Here is a 27670-nt window from a genome sequence, read left to right as displayed (position 1 = left end):
CAGTTTCAGGTTAAAAATGGACCTCCAGAATGAATTAAGTACTTAACCTGAGGTACCACTGCAGTTATATAGAGCAGCTATCTCATTGATGAGCAACATCCATTAACTGAACTTGCTCTTGAACACATAGTACCATATGTCATCATGGTGCGTACATGCAAAGGGGGCTGCAAAAGAGGAAGGCATGGAAATGGGGTGAAGATAGACGTGGCGGTACAAAAGGGGTTGCAAAACATGAGGGGATGGTGAGTTCATAATTGGGCAGAAGGTGAAAGTGTGGTTTAGAAGTTGCAATATGTGGGAGGACAAAGAGGATGTTATCGTGGGGGTGATGTATGAGCATGAGAGGGTTTCAGAGAAGTAAGGGGAGATATAGGGTGAAGGTGAAACTTGGGGTTGCAAAACAGAAGAGAAAAGTGGCTTCAAAAATAGGGTTGGGAAGATGGAAAGGGGGTTTAGAAGTTGCATGGTGTGGGAAAGGGTAAATTTGAGAAGGTCAGTGTGGGAGAATGGATTGCTATGTGTAGCAAGAAGGTTGCAGAGCTCCCTTAGTATGCGTATGTACATACAGCATCCTGAACCTTTGGATTCTCCTTAGGCATGGAGCTAGATGGCTGTCATGATGAGTAGACATATCAGGATTTGGCGCAAATGAGTGGTCTTAAATCCATCTACTCAGAATAACCCTCCCATCTGTGGTGTGATGGTCTAGTGAAGTAAAACGGGTTCAAATAACCCTGATCCCAGTCCTTATTGCGACCTATCATAACCCGAGTCTTAGTTTTGATACATTATTATTTTCACTAGCATTTATATCCCACCTTTTACCTGAAGAATTCAAGGTGGCACACATGGTTCTCCCCCCATTTAATCTCCACAACAACCCTGTGAGATAGGTTGGTTTGATATTCAAATTCAAACCAAACGTGGAGCCATTATATTGTATTAGAAAAAGCACCTGCAACTTTTATGAGAAGTGTGTGTGAGAGAGATACTCATGTGTCCATCACAGCATTTCTCAGGCACCCTATCAGGTGCAGCAATTTCCTATGATTTGTTACTATTGGAACAAATTTGCAGGCGTTCACTGCTGGTAGTGGAAACACCATTTCAACAGGCTTGGTGGCACGAAAGGGTTAAGAGCGTGCACTGAGTAAAAGAGAAGCTAGACCAAAAAGAAGGCAGGGACTCAAGAGAGGAGAAGGAGGAGGAGTCTTCTAGATACCTCCGCTTTTTTCTTTTCTTTTTTATTCCTACATGTGTAAAATGCCCACCTGTTCAACCACTACAGCCACCCTTGATCCTTCTGTTCCAGCTGGTTTGCACTAGGCTTCGATGCTCTTTGCATGCGGTTGTAGATGTAGGTATGCTTCCTGTAGCGATGGGGCCGGCTGCGGAGATCTATTGGCTGCCGGCTTTGTAAATTCCATTCAGTTTGGTCCAATCGCGGGAGGAGACAGCCTGGCACAGCCTGGACCGCTCGCTCGCTCTTCAATCTCGCTCTGCCTCGCCGATCAGTCTCGCTCTCCCTCTCGCTGTCGCTTGTCTCCCTGCAATAGGCAAGCGGAGCTCCCACTCCCAGACCCAACGCGCCTTCTTCTTCTTCCGCCGCTGCTGCCGCCGCCGCCGATTGCAATGCATTTGCCGCTTGAATGTAGGTCATTTACAACAGAAAGCGCCGGGTTCTTTCAAACCTAGTGCTGTTGTGTTGCTGCCGGTTTGGGGTTGTTGGTTGGTTGGTTTGTTTGGTCGCTCTCCACCACCAAGATTTTCTGCTTTTTTTTGCGAGGGGCTGTTGCATTCCTCTGGACTAAAGGGGGGGAAAAACAACCCAAAACAAAACCGTGTTGGATTTCACACGCACACCACGCGAGCTAGGGGGTGGGGGGAGGAAAAGAAGCTGGACCCCGGCGAAGCCTGCTGTGTGCTGCGATTCTGCTGGAAGTCGCCTGGGAAGACATAGGCTGCCAAGGACCCCTAAAACACAGAGGCAGCTTCCTCCGCCGAGGTAGGTACAAACCAGAGCTCTGTCCTTTTTGCCTTTTCCTTCCCAAACTCCCCCCCCCCCACCTCTTCGTTTGCAGCTGGTACTCCAGAGGGGGGACTGGTTTGCTGCAGTCGTCTCTGCACTGTTTTCGGGGGGGGGAGCATTGCCACCCTCTTATTGGGAAAAAGAGAATACTTCCCGTTTCTCAGCACTGGAGATGATTTCTACGTCTCATGTATGTAATGCATCTCTGTATCTCTTTGCCCAGGCACCCTCCTATGTCCCTGGACCACCGCTCTTAAGTGATGGGGGGCACTTTGCTGCAGTCAGCTCTTTAGGAAGGCTCCGGGGCTCTGTGTGAGATGTTTACAAAGTAGCTCTGCCTTTACAGGCAAATAAACAGAAGAGTGTAGCGGAGAGGGAACCGGGGGGGGGGGGACCGGCTCATATCTGCAGTACACAGAGAGAGATAGAGAGAGCATTGCTACAGTTTCAGCAAACGGGGGGAGGTATAGCTTGGGAAAGGAAACAGCACCCCGATGCCCTGTTCTTTGCCACGGGGGTGGGTGTTGAGAGAATTGCAAAAGAGGTACGCTAAGCTTTGATTTAACCTCCCCCCCCCAATCTCTTTTCCTAAGAAGGAACGATTTTGGAGGCTCTCTGGAGGCATTAAGCAAGTCCTTTTCTTTCTCTTCATCTGCCGGAGGCTGCCTGTTGTTTTTTAAACCCACGTGATTGATTTCCAGGGTGGCATTTGGGTGGGTTCTTCTCTCCCCCCCCCCTATCGGCCCTCTTTATTATTTGTATGGTGGAGGGGTGGTGGTAAAATAAATCGCTTATTCTACAAAGAAGCGGGGCAGGACTCCCGGGGAGGGGTGGGGGTGGGAATGAAGAGAGCAGGATTGCAGGGACGGGAGGGGATTTGTCTGTCCAGAGATTTCTGCACCTTCCTGGAAACTGGCTTGGCGGGGGGGGGGGAGAGAGAGAGAGAGACTCGGACGCTGCCTCATCTCTTGCCTTGAATGGTTTATCAAAGCTGCCAACTCTTGACTTTCTAGTCTAGTGGAAAGTTAAGAAGCCTAGGACTGATCCTCTCCCCCCACACCCACTTCTGCCTAAATGCCCAGAATCCAGGGGCTGCCTCTGCTCATTGCTGCCTCCCCCTCCTTCTCTGCACTGCAGCTGCTTTCATTTTCCGACCCCCCCTCCCCGCGCGTGCTTTTCACTCTGCAGGGCGCTGTGAATGATGCTCTGTCCCTTCTGCAGCCACCCATGAAGGGGGTCAGAAGAGCGGCCGCCTAACTTGTTACCCTCTCCTCTCCCCCACACCTTTTGCTTAAGCGGTTTCCTTATCCACACCCCCACACAACCCCCCCCTTTCCCAGCCTGCGTGGTGGGACCTCTGTGACGTGTTTAAGATTGCAAGAAAGGAAGACCCTAGTTGTGGGGGCGGGAGGGGGAAAGAAGCAGAGCTTTTCCCGCACCCACCCCCTGTCAAACCACTGCAGACACGTCCAAGTCCCTGATGCAGACAGGTCTCCTCCATCTGCTGTCCCTCTTTGGCACCAAACGGGTTCAGCTACACACACACACATCCACTTTCAGCCTGTCAGGCTAACCCATCGAGTTTCTCTAACCATGAGAGATGCCAGACAGTTTTGGACATCCTCTTGCTTTCCTCTCAGTGACCAACTTTGCCGCCTCTTGGTTTGCCAGACCCATTTCTGTGGGGTTTGTTTTTTTCAGGTTAACTTGCCTATCCCATTGTTTCTGCAAGTTTCCCAGCCATTTGCCAGGTGATCACGGCTGCCACTGCTGCAGCCAGCCCCCAAGGGTAAAGTGAAGTGAAGTCACCAACCACGCAGGCAACCCCCCACCATCTTGCAGCAACAGTTAGTGATCCTGCTTGATAGGATCTGTGCCTCAGGGTTGACAAGAACCAGGCACAAGAAAGGAAATCCTAGAGGTCAAGAATACCCACCTAGGGGGTATATTCTCTGCTTTGAGTATCCTGTAAGTAGCTACGGTAAGAGATGGAAGAAGGAAAGGGGATTTCCTAGTCTGGCCATCATGCTCCCTAGCTGGCTTTCCGGTTAGTGGAGATTTACAGGTTGTGGTTCCCTGGTTTCCATTTTGAGTGCAGAGAGGGATGCATTGGAAAGTGGCTGCATTCAGCGACTGGTTAATTATGATCCTTACAGTTCAAAGCTATGACAGTGAGTTATTTCAAGGGAAGGAGATGGTGGTGGTAGAAATAAAGCAAAGCTAATTGTCTCAGTAAAACATTTCCATTCTGAAAACCAGCAAGGCAACCATCTCTATCAGTCCTTTTGCTATCCATACTGGATAAAGAGAAGAAGAGGAATATAACTTTATTTCTTTTCTTCTTGCGCCTTTTTTCTTTTTTTGGTAGAAAGAAGCAGGTGTTGCTCTTGCGAGAACATTCCACAAGGTGGTGGTGTGGACACTTCTTAATGATGTGTATTTTATTTATTTTTTGAAGGAGGTTTGGTCAATTGCTTGAATGGCTTTGCTTCCATGCACTTCTCTCTGTATCTTAAAAAGACTCATTGTGTGTCTGTTTTGCAAATGACAAAAGCAGGATTGTTGTACAAATCATGGGATATATTCAGCCGGGCCTACTCTCCTTTCCGTTGATAGTGTCCTCTTGGGAAAGAGAAGGGCTTAATGGGATCTTGAAGTTATATCTATTTTTATATATATGAAAATTTCAATAAGGGCAGGAACTGGTTGTGTTTACGATGAGATGTAGCAATGGTGTTAAATGATATGCAATAGAAGAAACTCTCTTCAATTCTTGGTTGTGTTCAATAAATCAAGTGTTCTGGATTAGACTGTAACAGGTCTGGCGATTCAGTAACCAGAGGCAAAGACTTGATGTGGCTATTGAATCCATTACACTAGCTGTCTTTGATTTTGCTGCCAAGTTCTTGCTTTGGTGTGTGTGTGTGTGTGTGTGTGTGTGTGTGTGTGTGTGTGTTGTGGAGAGCATTGCAGTCCCTGAGATGTAATCAATTTCTCTTCTTGAGATACATTATTTTATTTTATTGTTAATGGAGTAAAATAAGTAAGAAGAGAAGATATACCCTTGCTGTAACTTTCACTGAGGGAAGAGGGGAAAGGTCTTCCTCTAAGCTGAAAAAATGTTTTGAATCTGCATGTTTAAGGTGGGGCATATAGGACAATATAGAGATAGTGTGGCTTGAAAGGAAAGGGCAAAAGGGCGTAGCAATTTGGCAGCATTTTCATGTGGACATAACTTGGATTGCTACTTTCTTATCGTTTTTAGGAATCTCTGCAATATGGAGCTTAGTGCAAATTTGAAACTCAGATTTATGGAAGGCCAGAAGTATTTTTCTTACGTAATACAGAGAGATATTGAGACATAAATGGTTTTCTTGCTATTTTGGGAACAGGATATGGTTGATGGTATCATTCTGTTTTATTCACTGGATGGAAACCTTTCCTTCCTATTTGAATTTATTGGTTTATAGATGATTGTTTCCAGTGACAGAGTGGCCCTTGATCTGGTATAGGAGTGTATGTTGCTGGTTTTAATCATGTAAAACTCGTCATATATAAAAGTGCTGTCTATAATTACCTATCAATAATTTACACAAGCATAAGCATTTTGGTGGTATACCAATGGAATTAATAACCAAAGAAGTTATTTAATGTTAAAATTTATTCTAAAATGATTCAGTAAAAAATTGCCTTTCCTTTCTTCATAACTATGGGGAATAAATGTAAATGTAATTTCATTTGTTCCTTGGATCATAATTGCATTGGGTCTCTCATGCTGTTTCTTTCTAGTAGTTTCTCATTAATTCTATAATACTTCCAGGCCCTAATATAGTCTAGACATATGAGGAAAATGGCTGGTTTATTACCCTACAAATACAGTTACCTTTAAATCTATGTGTTGCATGTGTCAGAATATTTCATTTCCAGAGTGAATAGGAAATGTGTTGGCAAACAAGAATAATAATTCAATTAAACTAGTGCAAATAAAAACTGACTGTCATATATGATAGGTAAAATGAAAGTAATTTCTTTTGTACACTGTATCTATTATCATCTCAGCAGAATTAACTATTATTATTGAATTTTGACTGTATTATGAAGTAAAAAAAAAACAAAACCAACTCCATGTGTCCCACTTCACTGCACAAATTCTCTCTTGAATCTGTTCACTGAACTTCATGTTCTTTAACAGCCAGTTTGTCTCCAAAAGAACAATGATAAAAGGTTTGTCAAAAATGGCTGTCTTAAGACGAGGATGCCAAGCTGAAGTTCATCAGTAGTCAGCGAGATGAAGCTGTGAATCACAAGGAAGAGGCACTTGCTTGCAGTCTCCAAATGGAAACGGCTTTAAAATGACCGTTTCTTGCATGGGGGCAGGAAAGCGTGCACTGCTGTTTTTGATGGGCCCTCAGTACAGCTGCTACTTGTCTTTTAAAGGTGAGGGCCTGTTCTCTGAGGAGTTCAAATCACCCACTGTGTGGCACAGATCCACTTGTGTGGAACAGCAGCTGTGTTTAAACCTCGTAGAGGGTGCTGTCATTCTGCCATTTTATGACCTTCTGTGTAGGGGGAAAAAAAACAACAACAACAGAGTGACAGGAGGCTTTTGTGTGCCCAAGGTTCATTAGCAATGCATATGCCTAAGTACCTGGAAACCTAGGAAGAAAGAAAAAAGTGATGTTATAAAACCAGGCCAAATGCACAAAACTATCACTAAGCCATTCAGAGCCACAGTGGGGCTCTCCGTCCAACCTGCATCTGTTCTTTGTCACCATGCAGCTCAGGTGTACTGAAGCGATGTTTGTAAAGCATTTATGTTATGAGCCATTTTGATCCCCACATCTGACAGGGTTATGTATTCAGCTCTCTCACCTTTTAATGGGCCTCGTTCTGTTTGCTTTAGTAGTCTCCTGATATGAATTCCAAGGGAGGGGGAAATGCTTGTTGTCTGATAGAAATGAGATTTCATTGGCACTATTCCTGGAAATAATGGGTAGTGAAAGCTCGCTCAGTAGATCCGAAGGTGAGGAAGAAAAGCAGGAGGTGGGGGTGGGAAATGAAAATTGTGTGCGCACAATGGAAAATTCCTAAATATAACAAGTTGCCATTTATCTTTAGGAATATTAGGAACAACAATCTTTGATGTTCACAGTTTTTAAGTGGTGGGTTTTTTTGTGTGTTTTTTTTTTTTTTGCAGTTCTTATTCCATCCTATCTTCACAACTCATCAGCTTAGGCTAAAATATATGACTTGCCCAAAGCCATATGGTGAGTTTCATGACTTACACTTCTCTCCTTCAACCTCAAAATTTTGTTCAGGGGACCACGTGAATTTGTGAGGGAAATGGTTGAGAATTTTTCTAAAAGAAAATTGGTACTTAAAAAAAAAAGAAATATTCAAAAGTAAGAATGGGATGCAAATTCCCCCCTCTGCAATCAGCTTTGACAGTTTCTTGTTCCTAATTCACATTTACATAAATTAAAAAGTAATTTAATTTGTGATTCCAAGACTCTGGAGTGGAAAAACAGCAGGGCAGCATAAAGAAAAGAGCTATCTTCAGAGCGAAGGGTTTGCCAAAAGGCCCAATTTGGAAAACAAAAAGTTTGGAGTTGTGGGTTATGACCCTTGATAATCAGCTTTATTTCACCTTATCTGATCTGCCTGTTCCATAACAAAATGCATATATTGGGGGTGGCAAACCCGTGGCCCTCGGCTAATGTTGCACTACAATAGTGGTAAGAAACCTTTTAGCTTGAGGGCTGCACTGCTACATAAGTAACCTTGGGGATGACCTGCTGGTGGTGGGTGGGGCCAGCACTGAAGTGAATGGATTAACAGGTGTGATGTTTACCTTTGTGGAGAAGACCACATTCCAGCCATGCAAAAGCCAAAGGTTTCTACAAACACATTACTCTATCCAGGAAAATAAGAGGCATTATCATTGTTCATGTACACATTCCAGCCAAGCAAAAGCACTTGGGGTCATGGAGCAGGGTCATTGAGGTGTGTTGTATGGGGAGAGGTGTTACCTTGAGAGAGGGGGCTGGGGTAGAGAAGCCTGAAGCATTGCATTCAGCTCCTGTGCCTTAGGTCACCTCCTCCATCACCCCAGCTCTACACCTACCACTACCATCATCCTTGCCCATTGGCCTTGCTCGCTGTGGCTAATAGGAACTGGAGTCTAATAATATTGGCAGTGGCGTAGTGGTGGTGGAGGTGCGCAGGTTCTTCATCCTTGGCACAAACAGAACCTGTGAAACATTTTACTATATATACTTATTGAGACCAGAGACCATAGCCCATTGAAACATTGTCCTGAACCCATGTGGGCTCAAAGTGAAGACATGGAAGGACTGCACATGTAAGACTGGCATCCAATGTCCTTTTTGGACCTTATGTTTTGGTTGCACGCACTTAGAAACATCTGCATGGTAATCAGTCTTTAAGAACGATTCAAAATTGTCAATGAAAATGGAGATAGGGGCTATTTAGTAAATACTTGAAGCTCCAGAAAGCTTCTGATAAAGCCATGAGTCCTCACCAAACTTTGGATAAACATGATATGTGGCTTTGTCTTTGTATGGATCAGAAAATGATTAAAGAACAGGAAGGAGATGGCCAGAATAAGCAGTGGACTTCCCCAAGTATTTTTGTTGGGAGGAACTGATACTGCTTAACTTACTAATAAATGATCTGGAGTCAGGACTGAGTGATAAGGTTATTAAGTTTATGGATGCCACCCAATTATTCAGGAGGGTGAAATTCAAAGCAGGCAGAAGAATTTCAGAAGCATTTCTCCAAAATGCTGAAAGGGCAACAAAATGGCAAATGATATTCATTGCAAATAAGAGCAGGTGATATCATTGCTCTTGCAGCAAAGTATTCTAAGTTAATGCATTTGCTGATGAAATTTGAATTGGCTGTGATTACCCAGGACTAAAAAGATCATGGGATGTGGTGGACTGTTCACTGCAAATGTCAGCTTGGTATGCCTCAAGTGTTTCAAATTATTAGGAAATGGCCTGAAAATAAAACAGTTGGTATAATGCCTTTATATAAATTGATGGTTGAGCCTTATTTGGAATGCTGGTTTGTATCACTGATAATGGAAGAAAAGTATAGGTAGGACAGGCCAAGATTTGTAACCAAAGGATTTACTGAAAAGAGGTGGGTAGGAAGAAGGAGCAGAATGCCAGCATCGGCAGTAGATGGACCAAGGGTGCTGTAGGCAGGTGTGAAGGAGTGGAAGGGATGGGCAGCAAACATGAAGAAGAGTTTGGATTTGATATCCCGCTTTATCACTAACTGAAGGAGTCTCAAAGCAGCTAACATTCTCCTTTCCCTTCCTCCCCCACAACAAACACTCTGTGAGATGAGTGGGGCTGAGAGACTTCAGAGAAGTGTGACTAGCCCAAGGTCACCAGCAGCTGCATGTGGAGGAGTGGAGACGCGAACCCGGTTCCCCAGATTACGAATCTACTGCTCTTAACCACTACACCCCACTGGCATGAAGTCAGGCAAGGAGTCAGCAGAGCACGAGAAGTTCTAATTCTTTTTTGGCCAGCCAAATGACTGTATGCTGCCCTAGAAATATTTATATCCTGGCAAATTGCATCCTCAAAAGTGGAATCAGGTTAGACCTTGCTGTCTGAGTGAAGCAACCATCTCAGACATCAGATGCTGGGGACATTGAGTGACCATGAGGTGTTGGGAGACAGCCTGCCCTGTGCCCTCTAAGCTAGGCTGCTGCTCCCTGGAATGTGTCTCATCACCAATCTCAAAACAAGATTACATTTTCAGTCCGTTGGCATCTGTATGTGAAATGGGGGTGCCATTTTGCCCTTTACCTCAGGCAAAAAAGAAAAAAAAAATGTCTTGAAGGCTCTTGGTGGAATTATGCCAAGAGATAATGCCAATGCATCAGACCTTTTTCACGGATGAAGTCTCTAGCTGGAGCGTTGTGGTAGAACCCATAACAACCTACCAAAGGGTAGCTGGCCTTGAAAGTGTTAGCCTTGAAAGGGGTCTAAATGCAGAACTATATAATTTTCCTTCCTGCTACATTTTTGAATAATATTGAACTCATTTTTAAATGCTTTGTTCTCCCCTTAACTGTTCATTGTTGAGATAACAACCTCTGAAGTCATTTCAACCTCTTGATTTGTTTACAGATTCAGGATGTGTATCAAAGACTAATCTGAGCTGAAAGACACCTCCAAATTCTTTTCATTTATTCCTATAATTGTAGGCCATGACAGCGCTGACAGAATCAGATATTTGCACTCTCTGTAAAGGATGGCTTCATCACACTGAACACATCTGTGCACTTTAACTGTAATGTGCTCACATTCCAACCCTGTCTTTAATGTACTTGGAGTGTGATTCATTTGAGTAATGTGGTGAGATTTCCAAGGTTCCTCTCTCCCACAGTATTTTGTGAATGCTCTTCTTCTTGATGGAGATGTTAAAACTTTTAAGAGAGTCAGGCTTTGAAAATTACTGTAACTCTTATTAGAAGCACATGATAGAAAATATCACAATGAGCTGATTAAAAGACCTGGCCCAGGGAAGAGAAAAATGCACTATCACTCATTATTAAAATAAGTTGGTTTTTTAAAAGCACCAATTTATTCATGGGCAGAATGGGACTATTTTGTTGGATTCATGTAAGAAGACCATATTTGAGAGTGACTGACAGAGTAAATGGAAAAATTGGAAATTTGTAATGACACTATTGAAGTCCTGAAAAGTATAAATCTATATATTATTTAAATTAAAAGCCTGAGTGAAGTATAAATTTATAATTGTTCATTACAGATTCTGTTATATCTTATCCAATGTGGACTACACACTTACAGCAATGTGTTTGCCCATGGATAAAGTTTCCACATCTTCTCAGGCAGCAGCCATAGATCATTGCATTCGGAAGGTTCCATCCCTGCTATCTCTGGTTAACAGGATTAAGTATAACAGGGCTAGAAAATATCTCCATTTTGAGACCCCAGACTGCTGGTCTCTCTCCCCAAAACAGCACTGAGCTGGACATGGGTGGCCCAAATGCTTGAATCAAGGTAGATTCATATGTCACATTCTGTCAGATTTTGATAGCAGGCTATGGAGCTAACTAGTTGTATCCCTTGTTAAATTTTCTTGTACTGCATTAGTGTTGGATTACATGTAACAATTAGACCTAATATCTGCTTTACCAAAGATTTTTCACTGCCTTTTATTTGTTCCGCCATTCAGAAATTATTTTGTTGTTGTTAACTTTTCAGTGTCCTATGCACTCCTTTAGGTAATGAAGATTAAAGTGAAACCCGTGGTGATGGGATAGTTTTGGTTTGGTTTATTTAGGTGAATAAATCCATTCCAGAAGAATAGCCTTATTGGATTCCCATTGGTGCCCTTGTGCTCATGGATTCCCACAGCCCCCTGGGAAGTGGTGGTAAGGGGATACAGGAGGGACCTGCCCAGATCACCCTCCCCATCTCTTCTGTGATCGTTTGTCTCCTTTGGATCAAAAACCCTGCTGTGAGTTCAAGGAACCAGTTGAGTTCTACATTCTGTCTATTGTCCCATGTTTTAATGGTATCTTCAAGACAATACAGTGGTACCTTGGTTCTCAAACTTAATCCATCCCGGGAGTCCGTCCGACTCCCGAAACCCTTCGAAAACCAAGGCGCAGCTTCCGATTGGCTGCAGAAGCTTCCTGCATTCAAGCGGAAGCCGTGTCAGACATCCAGCTTCCAAAAAACATTCACAAACCGGAACACTTACTTCCAGGTTTGTGGCGTTTGGGAGCTGATTTGTTCGTCAACTAAGCCATTTGATAACCAAGGTACCATTGTACCTTTTAATGTGATACAAACTTTCATGGGCACTTTGCAAATTTATTTATTTATTATTATTAATTTATTGTATTTATATCCCACATTTTTCTCCAGGGACCTCAGGGTGGTGTACATGGTTCTCCCCTTCCTCATTTACTCCCCAAAATAACCTTGTGATGTAGGTTACATTGAAAGACAGTGACTGGCCCAAGGCAAACCAGTTCAAGGCCTGAGTGGGGATTTCACAAATGAAGCCCCCCAATGCTTGCCTGACATTGTATCTGCAAGGCCTCACATGCTTGCTTAGTGACAGACTGCTTTTGAACGAGGAGTGCACCTGTGTATAGATGGGACAACTCAGTAGACATTGTATAGCTAATGAGGTTTTGGGTATAATATTTGCTGCTGGTCTCCTTTAGATGAAAGGAAAATAAGTAGCTTGTACTATCCCTTGGAGTGCTGAATCAGTAGAACATGGTTTAAATTATGCACAGCTGGAGAGACAAGCTGCAGCACTGGAGGCTGTAAATTAGATAATGCAATCTCCCTGCAGAAGGTATGTAGCCCAAATTTGTGTGTGTTGTGTTTGTAGACATTCATAGGGCATGCATGAAATTGGAAGGTACTATGCAGCTCTGAAGGTTAGTAATCTCTGAATAAACTGGCACTTATTCTATCCTTGCATTGTTGCTTGTATGGTATTAACCAGTCTGTATCATACCAGTTTTGGAATCGGTCCACCTTCCTTCCTTATGTGGAAAACTGTACGCTGATGATACTAAACCAATTCCTTCACCACTGGGTTTCTTATTAGCAATATCAGCAGTCATTGGAACCCAATAGTAAATGGTGGTTGGTAAGCAGCCCTGGTTTTCTGGTGGCATCTTGCTCACCTCCCATGAAGTGTTTTTAAAGATGTTACACATAAAGCCATTTGGTGACCAGACAGTGGGCTCTGTTATTCCTTTTAGAATGTATATCAGCCTTGATCTCTTTCGTTCTCCTACCCCACTGGTACCATAAGTAAATATTATACAATAGACAGAATGTTGAGTTTTGAGCATGGAACCTCCTCATCTGTATCACTTTTTGTTGGTCAATTTTGAGCCTTCTCTTTTTGGAAGGTTTTAAAACAGGCATAGGAAGGAAATCTTATTTGACAAAATGGCTTCCTGCAAAAGAAAAATACTGGCCATGAGCTGAACACACTTAGAATCCCAGTCTTTTGGAAGGGTTCAACACTTCTTATTCTGAAAATTCATACTTCAGCGCTTCCTACTGAATCCATGATGATCAGAGTGGAGCCTTTGAGGGTTGGATTAGGGTTCCCCTTCTATATGGAAAACGCTGCTTTCATGAAAAGAGGCTCCCAAAAACTAGGAGTCCAGGCTATTATCTCTTACTCCAGATTCCTATTTCTGCTTGCTACAGAAATGTATCAGTTATCATTTTCTTGCTCTTGGGCCAAAGAATCAGGGGATAAAATTAACACCTACTGTGTAAATATTTTTATCTGTAATCAGACCCATTACTGAAAGAGATAAATTTAAAAGTTGATGATTCATTGTGGTTTTCCTAACCAGTGTTCCATGTAATCTTATTGCATACTCAAGGGAAACAAATGATCATATACAATGTATTGTGCACTCTAGAAAGTTTCATATAGAATGATTGCTGAGTATGTAATATTCACCAGAACTGGTAGGGTTTCATGTGATAGATTTTTGAAAATATGTCTAGCGTATTGTTAGTTTCTGCCAGGACTACTGTATTCTTGTTCTCAGCAGTGCAATGGGGGGGGGGGAGATGCTTAGGAATTTTTAATATTCCATTTCTGGGGATGATACAGATCTCATCTCCCCTGTCATAAAAGTATCAGTCAGCTATTACTGGCTGTCATTATTTTAATATCCTTTTTTCCTGATGCAGCGTAGCATTTTGCACTGAACTCTGCTGCTTGTTTAGAAAGGAGGTAGCCATGAAACAGACTGGAATTGGAATTTCTCTACCGCTGCAATGTAATACGGACACACAGAATGACTGAGATTGCATTTGAAAGCACACTTCTAGTGCAACCCAAAGTGTGTTTCCTGAGAAATAAGCTCTACTGAGATCCAAATATGCGTGCACATGGTTTATTTTAGTCTGACTTTGGAGCAGTAGTGGTTGGTTTGGTGAGGCCTTGATGCTTAAACAACCTCTTATAACTGGTGCCTTCACCTCACAGGAAAGGACCTGGTGATGGGTAAGTCAGCATGCTGCAAAAGCACTGGCAGGATTATCAGAAAGGAGGTTGTCAAAGCTGTTTCCCAATCCCTAATTTTTATATTTGTACATCACAATAGTAAAGACATTTTAATAGTGCTCCTAGAACGATTGCAGCCCAAGTGACTCCAGCAACTAGAAGTGCCTACACTGAGCTTCAGGCTGGTTCATCATCTATGGCCTTTTCTGAACAGGAATAGTCTGTCTACAGTTATCTATGTTCTGGTAACTTCCTGGATGGACTAATTTAATAGCCTTTATGCTCTTGAAGATGATCCAAAGGTGCAAAATGCAGTGACCAGGGTGTTGATGGAGCAATGAGCTTGTTGCATATAATTCCTGTTCTCTGTTACATTGGTTGCCACTTATCTTCCAGGTTCAATTCAAGGTGCTAATGTTGAAATTCAAAATCCTAAAAGACCTGGGGTCCACATATATGAGGGAATGCTTTCTTTCATATCAATTTGGTTCTCATTAAGGTCAACAGATGAGCCTCTCATGTTGGTCCCTACATTAAATGAGGTGTGTACTGTAGCTTTTACAGTAGTGGCTCCATCACATCACTGAGATGATTCTTTCACCCACTTCATCTTCATTTAGACACTAGGTTAAAAACCTCATTTTTGTCAGGCTTTTAGAAAGGCAACTTTGCATTTGATCCTCCTGTATTTATACTCTCTATTAGAATTATTCAATGCTTATTATGTTTTGTATTGCCTTATTCTGATATAAACCTCGCTGTGAGCATTTTTGTTTAAAGGCATTATGGAGGTGTCTTAATAAATAAATAATTTCATACCCGAAGTCATGCTAAATGGTTACTCAGTTCAGTTCAAAGTTCTGCATGTGTGCTTCTTATAAGAAACAGCTATATGTGGACAAGTGTAAACATTCATGATTACCCAGAAGTGGCTGAGCCACAGCAGTGTGTTGCAAACAGTTATTCTGAGCTTGCTGTGTTTAAATGTTATGCCTAATGTGAAATGGTTGGGAAATGCTTTGGTAAAGTCAGGATGGGGTCTATTAGAAATTGCCATAATGTATATGTTCTGCTACGACGTTGACAGGAGTGCCTGAGGGTTGAGAGATCAAATTTCTCCATCTGTTAACAAGATATTTTGTATGCCAAATAGTAGGCAAACACTTGATTAGATTTAAATGTCTAATGGATTCTGCTGTCTGGGCTGGAGCTGCATGACGTCCAGAAGCAAACAGACTGATGAAATCATTTCGGCACTTATGATTCAATACCTGATATGTGTCCTGAGATATCTCAATTTTGTCTGAGCAAGTCTGTCAAACCTTTATTTTCAAATATAGACACCTCCCTGATGATATTATGAAAACATTCCCATTCAAACAAAGTGTCTCACTGAATGTATTCATATATCCTTTTTAATGCATCTTCTTTCAGCATTGAAACACTGTTTTCAACAATCTGCATATCACTTAATCACAGTCATCTCCAAATATTGTACAGGAGACCCAATACAATATGACTAAGTTACAATCAGAATTCATTTAAAGATTCTACTGGGAAAAAGTATTCAGTAAGTGCTGGAAACATAAGAAGAGGCTCTGGTCAGGCCGGTGGCCCATCTAGTCCAGCATCCTGTTCTCACATTGGCCAACCAGATTCCCATGGGAAACCCAGAAACAGGTTTCCAGCACAAGAGCAGCATCCCATTCTGTGGTTTATACCAACTGGGATTCAGAGGCATTATTGCCTCTAGTTCTGGAAGGAGAGCCTAGCCATCATGGCTAATAGCCGTCAGTAGTCCTCTCCTGCATGAATATGTCTAATACACTTTTAAAACCATCTTGATTGGTGGCCACCACTGCCTTCCCTGGGACGCAGGTGGCGCTGTGGGTTAAACCACAGAGCCTAGGACTTGCCAATCAGAAGGTTGGTGGTTCAAATCCCCGCGATGGGGTGAGCTCCTGTTGCTCGGTCCCAGTTCCTGCAGTTCAAAAGCATGTCAAAGTACAAGTAGATAAATAGGTACCGCTCCGACAGGAAGGTAAACGGCGTTTCCGTGCGCTGCTCTGGTTCACTAGAAGCTGCTTAGTCGTGATGTCCACATGACCCGGAAGCTGTACGCTGGCTCCCTCGGCCAATAAAGCGAGATGAGCGCTGCAACCTCAGAGTCGGTCACAACTGGACCTAATGGTCAGGGGTCCCTTTACCTTTACCTTACTGCCTTCCCTGGGAACAAGCACCACCATACCCTGAACCTGTTCATTCAGATGGAGTGCAACACCGTTCAGAACAAGCAGTTGGCCAGTTTTCCTGACACAGGAACTACCATCCCACAATGCCTCCATCTTCTGAAGGTTTGACTTTTGTGACAATTTATCATACTCTTTATTGTCATTGCCACCGTGATGATGATTTAAATGTATGATGAACCATTTTGTCACAGCAGTAAACAAATGTTAGGTGCCTGGGTGTTCTCAGCTTTTCAGGAACATTTTCCTGGTGCCAGGTTTTGTTTCAGCCATCTTGGCCTCATATACACCTGGCACCATGATTGTATGAGAAAGTAACCAGTGAACTGGGCTATTCAGGGGTGGCCAGGGAGATACAAGGCTCAAATACATAGAGTACAGAGAGCTCAGAACTGCCCTTTCCACGCTGAACAGATGAGGGTGGTGGTATGCATTTACCTGAGACAAATATTCACTTACATATTTTATGAGAACAGAATGAATTACATCTTTAAGGTTCAAGCACCTGTTTTTATTTTTTATATGAATCATAGGAATTCTGTGCTGCTTCCATTTTTCATTTTAATTAAAAGTGTGTCAATGCTACATTTTTAATAATGGGTTGCAAAACTGAACAATGGACTGATGAGATGGGAGTAGGATTTTTCTAATCATGGAATGCATATTTATAAAATCTCAAGTGCTGTATTCATTTTATAGTGATTAAAGGATCTATGTAATGAAGATTCATAACTTTTTTAGTTTTATCTAAACTATATTAGTATGTGCAGATATTCTGCAATTCATCTAGCCTTTAGGCACCACTTTTCTAATATTCTAGTGGAGTTTTTAAAATAGAAATGGACAAAGTTAGTCACACATATTCTGCAAAAAACCTACTAAATATCAATTATAATTTCTCATATTGAATTGACAAGCAGTGGTATTCTCAGTTCAAAGTTGGTGTTAAATAGTCACTATAATTTTTATTTTGTTGTTGCTGACATTTGTCTGTCTCAAGAGACAATGGAGTGCACCTCCGGCAGTTAAGTCAAACCACTGTTAGCAGCACCCAAGTGACCTCCTTGCAGCACAAGCCTAGGCACTGTGTGTGGAGGTCCTGGGTTACCCAGACGACCAGGCCCCCCTCTTAGCCTCACTGATATGGTCCAAAGAAAAACATTACAATACATCTGGCACCAGCTTGGCACCATCCAACCGTCTTAGGGACTCCACTCTAGATTTGTGTAGGCTTCTTCCAAAGCTATCCTGCAAGGCAGTGGACATTTTGGATCAGCATTTTCCTTCTCCTATATAGACTACCTTCCCAGTTTGATGAGCCCCATCTGCCCCTCACTTTTGTCTCTCCCACATACAGAAACCAGCCTCTTGACTGTTGGACCCACTATTGGTCTCAAGATTATTCAGGTGAGATTTATTTGCAGGAAATATTCTTCTGGTGGCAGGAGGGGAGGGGATCTAAACACAAGAGAATCAAAACATTTCCTGGAGTAGATACTGGCTAGTTTTGCTTTGGACACCACCATTTTCCCTCAAAACATTAAAACAAGAGTGAGAAGCACTTAACAGTTCTTCTTTTGTGAGATCTTCTGAATCAGCTAAAAAGATACTTACCAGTGGAATGTGGTCATTCACCAATAAGCCATTGTGCTGTGCTGAGCACAACCTTTCATTCTGCAAGTGTGGGTCCATATTTGTGTTTGACCTGGGAGGTGCATTTTTAACCCAGGTGTAGGGAAGAAATCAGGACAAATCTTTATTGACTGCAGCAGGCAGGTTAAGTGTTGGCATGGCAGTAGGGCCAGGAGCAGTTCATCATTCTACTCACTCCTTTCTGGTGGAATGGGATCCCCTGAGGTTGGATTGTGCCAAACCCATTCCATGGGAGTAGCCTAGTGTTGCACCCTGTTGTGGTGCAAGCCAATCTGGCAAGGTCTCACTAGGCAACCAGGGTGAGGGTTCCAGCCAAGCTTGGACCAATCCTTCCCACAGGCTCCTCACAACATCCCCCCTTCACTAAACTGCTGCTGCCCAATGCCATTTCCACACAGTATTAATCCACCTAACAAAAGACCGCATGCTGCACATTGACTGTAACAATAATGATTTGATCCGATTTCAACACGAACCTGCTTTGGAACTTCACCTTCCAACAGAGCCACTGGTGAAACTAAAGGAAGTTTGAAAAAATATAGTTTCTGAGATGGGATGCTGTTAAAAGCAGGGAAAAGCTTTTCAAACCCAACTTGGCTGTGTTCAAGTCCCTGGATGTCCTTAAGAATTTCAGTTAAAGGAACATGGGCATGCATGGGCAAGCCTTATTACTGGAATGTCATTTGTTTAAATAACTTTGGTAGCATTCTGATTCAAAATTATTGTGCTGGCACATCTTTCTGTAGTACTGACATGATAACCTTGCAGCACTGGTACAGTGTTATGCTTTGCAGTGGTAGTTCCGGTGCATCTGTTGGAACATCCTTTCTTAGACATTTATCTGCTTCTGCAGCCATTCTTAGGATCAAACTGAAGTCCCTTTGGGGATTCCTGTACCCTTTTGAAGTCAAAGATACAACTCTACACTTCTTCACCAAAGATGGTTTGATTTGTTTCCTTATCTATGTCATTTTAAGGACGTGTTCACTCACTCACATACATAGACACATATTGCATGTTAGCCACAGGAAAAGGGTTTGGATTATGTAGATTTTCTGGTTCCCTGTTTATAGCTAGCTTGCCATGGGCACAGTAGCAATCTCTATCCCATTCTGCAGGCTATACAACAGCTTTCTCAATGGCATCACCACAGTTATAGAAGCATAGCTGTCAACTTTCCCCTTTTCTTGCAAGGAATCCTATTCGGAATAAAGGAATTTCCCTTTTAAAAAGGGAAAAGTTGACAGCTATGTATAGAAGTGCATTCTGATGGAAGGAAGTTTGGCTACATTCTTGCTTGCTTTTAGGTGTCAAGTAAAAGTTAGTGATATATAGTGTTGGGGTCAGGTTTCCAAAACTCACCTTGTAGGATACCCTTGACATGAACACTCCCTCCTTTAGGTTGTCCAAGTCACCATTGTAAAGCAGAGGTCCATGAACAGTAGCCTTTCTATTCTGCTTAATACTTCTATTGCCTGTTCCCTATTCTTTCAGAACAGCAATAAGTAATGAACAAGAACTCTGAGTTATCTTGATGGTAACACAGGAGTCCATAGTGGTTGTAAGTCTTCTGTTAAACAGTTTCTCACTAAAGTGTTTTCAGTTTGGATTTTGATCTACCTACAAAGTTAACTATGCCTAGAAACCATAATGTTAATATTCTCTCTTGGAGAGGAGGCATGGTTGATGCCCTCTATGGAGCTCTCTGTAGCCCTTGGTCTGGTAATGTTTCTTTGAGGTAACATATTAAAAAGCCAAAGAACTTTGCAAGGGGTTATTTGGCTCTATTATTTGGATTTTATACACTGTCTATCTTACATATACCCTCAAAATCTTTTTAAAAAATATATTCAGTTTTGTGTTCACTTGGCTTACCATGGCAGTCTTCTAATTAGTCCCAGAGCAAGGCATGTTTATAGCCCCAGTACTGGTTCTATGTTTTCATATACTGCCACAAAATGACCCCTGATCTTGGCATATCATCTCCAACTCACAGATATCTCTGTGTGGAATTACTGTCTCATTGTAAGTTCTCAGTCTTACATTTTTGGTTATAACCCTCACAGGTTTTTCCTCACATTTTCTCTCTCTCTCTCTCTTGAAGGACATTTTGAGAAACTACATCCGAGATCACATTTGCCTTGGCTCTAATATCCAACTTGTATTGCACTCCAGTCCCATTTGTTTCTAAGGGAATTGTCTATTTCTCTGGTCTGTTGATACCAAGGTACAGATGTAGAATTCTTCCTGTTGGTAGCCTGCTTTTGCTACAGTTTCATTTTCTGTATACATTGCAACACTTACCTATGGCTGGACACTTTCTAGATCTGTGACTGCCTCCACGCTGTGTTCACTTATCTTTATGGACTCTGGATCCAGAGATGTGTGGTGGTCACATTCTTCTAAATTCCTTTCCTCTGGGAATGCTCCTTCTGCAAAAGCCTGACCCTGCCATGCTTGGGTGACTTTGGGCTTCCACCTGCACTTACTGCTTCAATTGAAACATTTGGAATTCATTCCCTCTTGAATCTTGCATTCTGCTTTCTACTATAAAAGTAAATCATTCAAGTTGATTATCGTTTCTGAAATCAGATCATGGTCTCCCAGGAGTTATATATTTTTAAAGTTTACAGTCTGAAAGTCCCAACACTATCAAATACTTAATTAGTGACCTAGGGCCTCAAAGTTTCATGGCTGGCCCACCAGTTTAAGGTTCGTAAGGAATTCTATTTGTTTCTCTTCTTGTTGGGCCCTGAGGTGCCACTTAAATTTGTTTAGAACTACTGAAAATTAGCCTGTTCCTACCAGCTAAACGGCATGCTATGGTGCTATGGTATATGTCTCTCTCTCTCTCTCTCTCTCTCTCTCTCTCTCTCTCTCTCTCTCTCTCTCTCTCCAGGAACATCTTTTTCACCCATTAAGAACATAAGAAGAGCCCTGTGGCCAATCTAGCCCAAGATCCTGCTCTCACAGTGGCCAACCAGATGCCTATGAGAAACTTGCTTTCTCTGGCTTTTATATAGATAATAAATTTCTCTCCCCCCCCCCCCGTATTCTGCTGCATTGCCAATGAGTTTCAGCTTTCCTGGGGCCTTGAGACATTCCATCTTTTTGCCACAGTTTCCCATCCCTTATATTTCTTTTTCATTTTCTCTGTAATGAGGAGCTGGTCACTGTAGATATAAAATGATTTATTAAGGAACTACATATATGCAAAAGGTTTATGCTCTTTGAACTGCTTTCCCATTCCCTATAGCCCTGTCCTTTCTTTTTTATCCAAACCTCTTAATCCGGCTAAGGTGGATTTCCCATTTCCCATTGTGTAATCACTGGTTCTCAAACCACTTGAAAATTGCCAATAGTCTTGATGGGTCATGTATTATTTTTCTCCCTGTGGTAGCAATTGTAATACAGTGTGCTAGATACCGTGGTTTTTAATTGTATGCTTAATGTTTCGTATATATCTTATATTGCATTTTACTGTATTACAATTTGTATTCCATAGAATTCAAATTATATTAAATAAAACACTGCCAAAAGATTGCATGTGGAAGGGGGAGTTAGCAGAAATTGTCCCCCAACCCACCCCTGAACAGGGGAACAACTCAGAGCTATGCTTTTATCTAAAACACTTGCTTAGCACCAAATCTTAAATCTCAAAGTCACGATTCATCTGCAGTGCGTTTCTCCATGCTGAACCAACATTACACTTCCGGCTTATAAGGTCCTTGATCTGCCAGTCAAGCTATATTGATCCGAAGGAAAAATATGTGAAAAATCTAAGGTGCTTTCCCTTAAATTAGTTTTGTTGTGTATACCGTTGCTTTGAATTGCTATGGTATCAATTGATCTTCAGGTTGTTGAAACAACAATTGCGTGTGCTCAGAGGAGTCACGAGCTAATCCTGTCAACTTGCTTCTGATACTTGTTTAGCTATTACAGGTGATACTCCTTAATTCATCTGCAGTTTTGGGCTCTGCCACTTAAGTGCCTATCTTCCCAAATTAATCAAAAAAGGAAGAAACTGTGGCAGAAACCAGGTTCAGGTTAAGCACTGAGCAATCAACACCACAAATCTGTCCTACAGTGCTGGAAATTTCTCTAAGAAACTTCTAAAAGAATGAAGGGTATCCATAACAGTTTTGAAAGCTACTTTAATAATTTTATATTATCTGTCCCAGAATAGGAGAAACCCAGAGGATCTTTTATTAAATAATCTTACAATACTTGCTTGTAGATGTACAATTTTTCCTCTTTTTTGTTTTGTTAACTGTAGGAAAGTATAGTAACATACTAACTACATGTGGTATTTAGTTACAGTTTGGGATATGCTTATTTTATGGCAAAATTGACCCACTAATGATTAGTTGCTCTAGTTAAGGAGTTAAGGCAGGAGGACTTAAAACTGTTTGGTTCTGACTTGTAACTCATGTAGATCGCCTGAACATTTGTAAGCCAACAAATACTGGTGTGTGTTTGTGTGTTAGTTAGTTGTAATATTTTAGCATTTGCTGTGATTAGGCTAATTGCATCTATTTCAATATTCATCAACTATAAAAACTGAAGATAATGGCTTGTTATTGGATTAATCTGCAAGGTAATAGGGTCTTGGTTGTTAATTTATTCTTGCTAAATTATTGTTGTTTTGAGTAACCTTTTATTTTGTCTTTACTATTGATCTGCTGTGTTATTTAGTTACATTTTTATATTGCTTGCTAAAACAATATAATCAATTGTGTGGGGTAGGGAGCTGTCCAAAGTAGGGAAGTCTAGCTACATGGAAAGGATTTTTCCGGTTGTTTTATTGTCATTGATGTGACTTCTCAAATAGGCCTCTGAAAGAACAGGCTAATATTTAGTGTCTTAAAAACAAAACAAAACAAAAAACCACAACCCCATATTAGTGTATTTGGGTTGTGTTTGGCTGTTTATGTGGATCTCAAGGGCACTTGCAGAAACTAGCTCAACATCTTTAGACGTGGGAAGCTGGTTAGAAATTTTTTAACTTGGATCATATAGGATTTTTATTCCTCAGAGATAACTGGGATAACTATGTACAAAAAAGAAGATAACATTGTGGCAAACTAGCTTTCCATAGTGGAGGTTTGGATAGCTTAAGTCAAAGGCTCCTGCAATTTATTTTATTTATTTAACAGCTAAATACATAAAATAAATTTCACTGACCTTGTCATTGACTTAGATTACTTAAATCTTATCCCAATTTAATAACTGAGGAGAAAACCTAGTCTGTTTCCCCTTGTGCACACAGCTCTGTGTGCTTTGGATTGGGGCCTGTTGCCTTCAACATATAAGTGAGCTACTAAATGCTTCATATTTATAGCCTCAGTAATTCAGATCCTAGTTTCCTTTGTTAGTTGGCAACCCAAGATTAGAGCACAGTTTCCTGGTTTGAATATAACTGTAATTTCAAGAAAGCAAGGCAGCAGAGTTGAAGCTGGCACATAAAAGAAAGGGGGAACAAGTGAGAGAGAGTATGTTTGCCTGATTCTCATGTTAATAAACCCTGACTGATTAAACTATGATTGATGTATGAACTGGCCCATTGATTTGGTTAAGCATAGTGTGCTAATCAACTTCATTGGTTTCCTTCAAAAATGTAAAATGGACAATAAATATCTTCTACTTTTTAGCATTTTGTACAATTCATAGAATATGAGAATTCAACCCCACTTTGTCACTTGACATAGAAATTTTATTTGTGCATATGTATGCTATGCTTATCATGTTGAGATTGTTAAGAAGAGAGCAATTGAAACTCACGCAGATTAAGTCTAAATAAGTACTGCAAATGGTCAGCAAAGGTCAATTTGGTTAAGTAGGGATGTGCAGATTAAATAAAAGTCAGAAAGCTTAAAAATTACAAGCTGATAATCAAGAAGAGTTCAGAAAAAGCAGAAATAATATAAAACAATGACAAAGTAAGTTGTCACAGTGTCTCAAGTTATGTATGTCTAATGTGTCTCTTCAGACAAACATTGCTTGAATAAACATAAGTTTAAACTACATATAACAGTTTAATTTGTTACTGTCTATAGATCTGCTTTGGGCTATGCGGCTTGAATAATCTACACTGGGAACCTTAAAGCACATAGGATATAAGAAGCAAGAGCTTCAGGCATACTGTCTTCCGAGGATTAAAAAACAACCTGGAAGTTAGGAACAGAATATTATGTATGATTACAAGGAAATCACTTTGGCTTAGAAACCATATGCCTGCATGCTTATAGCATGCATGCCTTACACAAAATGCTGTAGAGCAAGGAACCTGTTAAACTCAACTTCCATCAGCATCAACTAGCATGGGCAATGGCAGGAATGGTGGGAGGACTACAGGTTCTCTTAAGGTCCAGGTATTCTGAGAGAATACCTGGACCAGGTATTCTGGTCCAGGTATTCTGAGAGAAAGGAAGAGTGAAATGAAATTAAAAAGCATGATCATGATTGAGTCCTTGATAAATAACATTTGGAGACACCTTGACCTTCATAGAAAGTTTTTTAAAATTGAGAATATGTAGTGTGGGTATATTAATTTAAGATGGCGTGTTGTCATTTCTTTTACTGAAGGGCAATCTCTACCTCTTTCTGTTTCTGACAGGGGAAAAATGTGTTAACATCTAAAATGGCATCATGCTACCTCACACAGATAGAATTTGAAGGCTTCTAAAGCTGCAACGCTGTTGGTAAGCATTTTTATAGTAGTCCTCCCTAAAACCCAGTTAACATTTTAATCATTTTCACTTATTCAGGAGTCAAAGCAGATGAGACATAACTGAATATTCTACCTCTTTGATTTGGTAAAAAGCGCCTCTGGATGGTGCTGAGAGTGGCAGGATCATGGTATAGAGATGTTAGGGGATTTCTGATTTTTTGGGTGTGTGTGTGTAAATAATCATGAATACTATATATCTGGCAACATTTCCCTTTGGTTATTTACACTTACTCTGTAATATAATAAAAGAAACTTTACTCAAAATCCTCTACTTGGCTCTGAACTTTTTATATCAGAGATTATGTCTTTGATTCTTTCTCATATGGTTTTTGTAAGGCACTATTTCAATGACTATAGTATCTGGTCATAGATGCTGCAGTGCAACACCGTTGAACTGGACATTCCATGGAAGTAGTGTAGGATTGTAGATTAAACCACTATATAATTCAGGCCCTTGATCTCATTGTGGACTAGTTCCTTCTCTGAAGTTTTTAGGTTGTTTTATCTAAAGGATGAAAAAGGTCAAGATATTGTGTGTGTGTGTGTGTCCCCCCTTATTTTCTCCTCCTCTTTTCCAATGGTTTTGTTGTTGTTATCATTTTATTGTTTTTATGATACTGTGCAATAAAAGAAAATTGAGGTAGTCCTATTCCTTGTTTAGCTAAGCTCAAACAAACAAAAACTAATGCCCATGAGAACAATTGGTATTAGTGTATTATTATGGTGGCTGTGAGTAAAGCTTTTGATTTTGATAGCTCTATATATTGGTGACACAGATGGGGGTGATATGTTCTGAGACATAGCTGCTATTATTGCTAGTGACAGGGCTTCCATTAATAGATGCAGTGGCTCAGAGGCTGTGAGCGTGAAATGAACTGATCTAAGCAGAAAAGAGAGCAAAACAAGCTGAATTGTACATTTAAAAATTTACAGTGGGTCAGTGAGACCAGGATACAACTCTGAACTTTTTTCAAAAAAGAAGCAGCAGCAATAGTAAATGAGGGCATCAGGGCAAATTACAACTATTAATTGAATGCTGTTGCTTAGACATAGAATATACTTGGTTGTGGTTCCTTAAATTATAAATTAACGGCTGCCAAAGAGAACCTGCCCTATCAAGAGTGTGTAGTCTCATGAATTACTTGTAAGCTATGTAAGATAATAATCTTTTTCAAGGCAAAGATGAGGCTGGGTGGGCTTATAAAAACTAGAATTATGGAGTGCTGGTATAATGTATGAATGGTGAAATCTGTGAGTCAAATCTCATCTTACCCACAAGCTCACTAGGTGGTCTTCAGACAAGGCATTATTATACTTTTTTTTTTCATTTGCCCCCTATGGTGATCATAAGATTGGTCTATCTTAGGGTGTGATTATAAGTATTACTCTCATGGCTCTCACCATGCTTGACTATTGGCTCTGATACCTGGATGATGAAAGCTGTAGTTTGGCAACATCTGGAGTTTCCCCCAGTTGGTATATGAAGCAGTTTGAAATATTTATCGGTGCTTTTAACACTATTGGGTTGTCCTTTATGGTGACATTGCCTTGGTGAAAATCACTTCCACAAACTGCTTTTGGGTGGACAACCCCTCCTATCTACAGTGGCTCCCACTGCCAGATATCACTTCCAGAAGAACCCTGCTCCCCACTCTCAGAAAAAGCTTTCCATGAGGTGGTGAAAGGCTTAAGTCAATATGGTAATTGGCAAAAATGGTGGTGTGATTTGAATGAATGAATGAAAGAATTTTCTGCTAAGGTAAAGCCACATTACACATAATAATATTTTGTTTGCTTGTTTTTTAAGGAGATGATGGGTTGGGGAAGGTTGGATCCAAGCATGCTCTTCCACTCATGGAATAGCTATTTCCATCAGCAACAGTACACTCCCATAAACAGCAAATCCCTTTTGTGAGTGGAGGGTTATCTTTCCATGAGCAAAGACTGGTTTTAGGATCCACCCAAGTATTCTCTCTAAACTCTAGAAATTTAATTCAAATTTCTCTGATGGTCTATGCACCCAGATTTCTAATATCTCTATAGTTTAGTGTATCTCTGTTACTCAGAGACTTTACAGTAACCCCATTTCATTTGTGGGCATGTGGAGCACATAGCAATAGTGACAGAAAATTCTAATCACTAAAGACAGTGTTATGAAACTGGTTGGTGATGGTGACTGTCACAATGAATCCATTATAGGCAAAGGACTTGCCGATCAGAAGGTCGGCGGTTCGAATCCCCGCGATGGGGTGAGCTTCCATTGCTCGGTCCCTGCTTCTGCCAACCTAGCAGTTTGAAAGCACATCAAAGTGCAAGTAGATAAATAGGTACCGCTCCGGTGGGAAGGTAAACGGCGTTTCCGTGCGCTGCTCTGGTTCACCAGAAGCGGCTTAGTCATGCTGGCCACATGACCCGGAAGCTGTACGCCAGCTCCCTTGGCCAATAAAGCGAGATGAGCGCCGCAACCCTAGAGTCAGCCATAACTGGACCTAATGATCAGGGGTCCCTTTACCTTTACTAAGTTTCTGTATATAGAATCCTGCATTTGCTAGATAAATGTGGCTGCCTCTTTCAGTGTCCAAAGAAATTCTAAGCCAAATGCATGAAGGCAAATGTCTTGATGCGTGGAAGCAGCCTTTCATATGTGGATTCCTTTTCTACTCTGGATTGGCTTTCTAGACTTGGTTCTATGCATTGAAAGGAAAATCTACCATCCAGTGTTCACAATAATTCATAGCAGATGGGTCCTGCAGAAATGGTTTATGTAACTTTGGAAGTACTGATCACTGTTCTTTTGGTGTGAAGGTGGCTTAAATTAAGGTATATCCTCAAACAGGTTACCTAAGTTGACCTTAATGTTGTTGGAAATCACTTATGTTAGGGATGGAAGGGAAATGTGGAATATAGTCATGTTTTAATGGTACTGATAAA

The 27670-nt window shown here is 41.2% G+C and overlaps 1 protein-coding gene across 6 annotated transcripts in view; it reads left to right on the top strand.

Moving 5' to 3' along the window:
- The first annotated feature begins 1266 nt into the window (after window positions 1-1266).
- The window catches only part of NLGN4X (neuroligin 4 X-linked), a 165292-nt gene continuing 138888 nt past the window's right edge, over window positions 1267-27670 (top strand). For 2 of the 6 annotated variants that reach the window (XM_081197015.1, XM_081197010.1), the window contains exon 1: window positions 1267-2008. The gene's annotated coding sequence lies outside the window, so the exon portion shown is untranslated. Of the gene's footprint in view, window positions 2009-2203; window positions 2223-24625; window positions 24711-27670 lie in introns of those variants that run through there. The other 4 variants (XM_081197011.1, XM_081197012.1, XM_081197013.1 and 1 more) reach the window with 4 other exon arrangements.

The sequence above is a fragment of the Podarcis bocagei genome, assembly GCF_964188305.1.
Source record: "Podarcis bocagei genome assembly, chromosome: 6".
In the NCBI taxonomy this organism is placed as follows: domain Eukaryota; kingdom Metazoa; phylum Chordata; class Lepidosauria; order Squamata; family Lacertidae; genus Podarcis; species Podarcis bocagei.
This window is presented reverse-complemented; position numbering and strand designations above follow the sequence as displayed.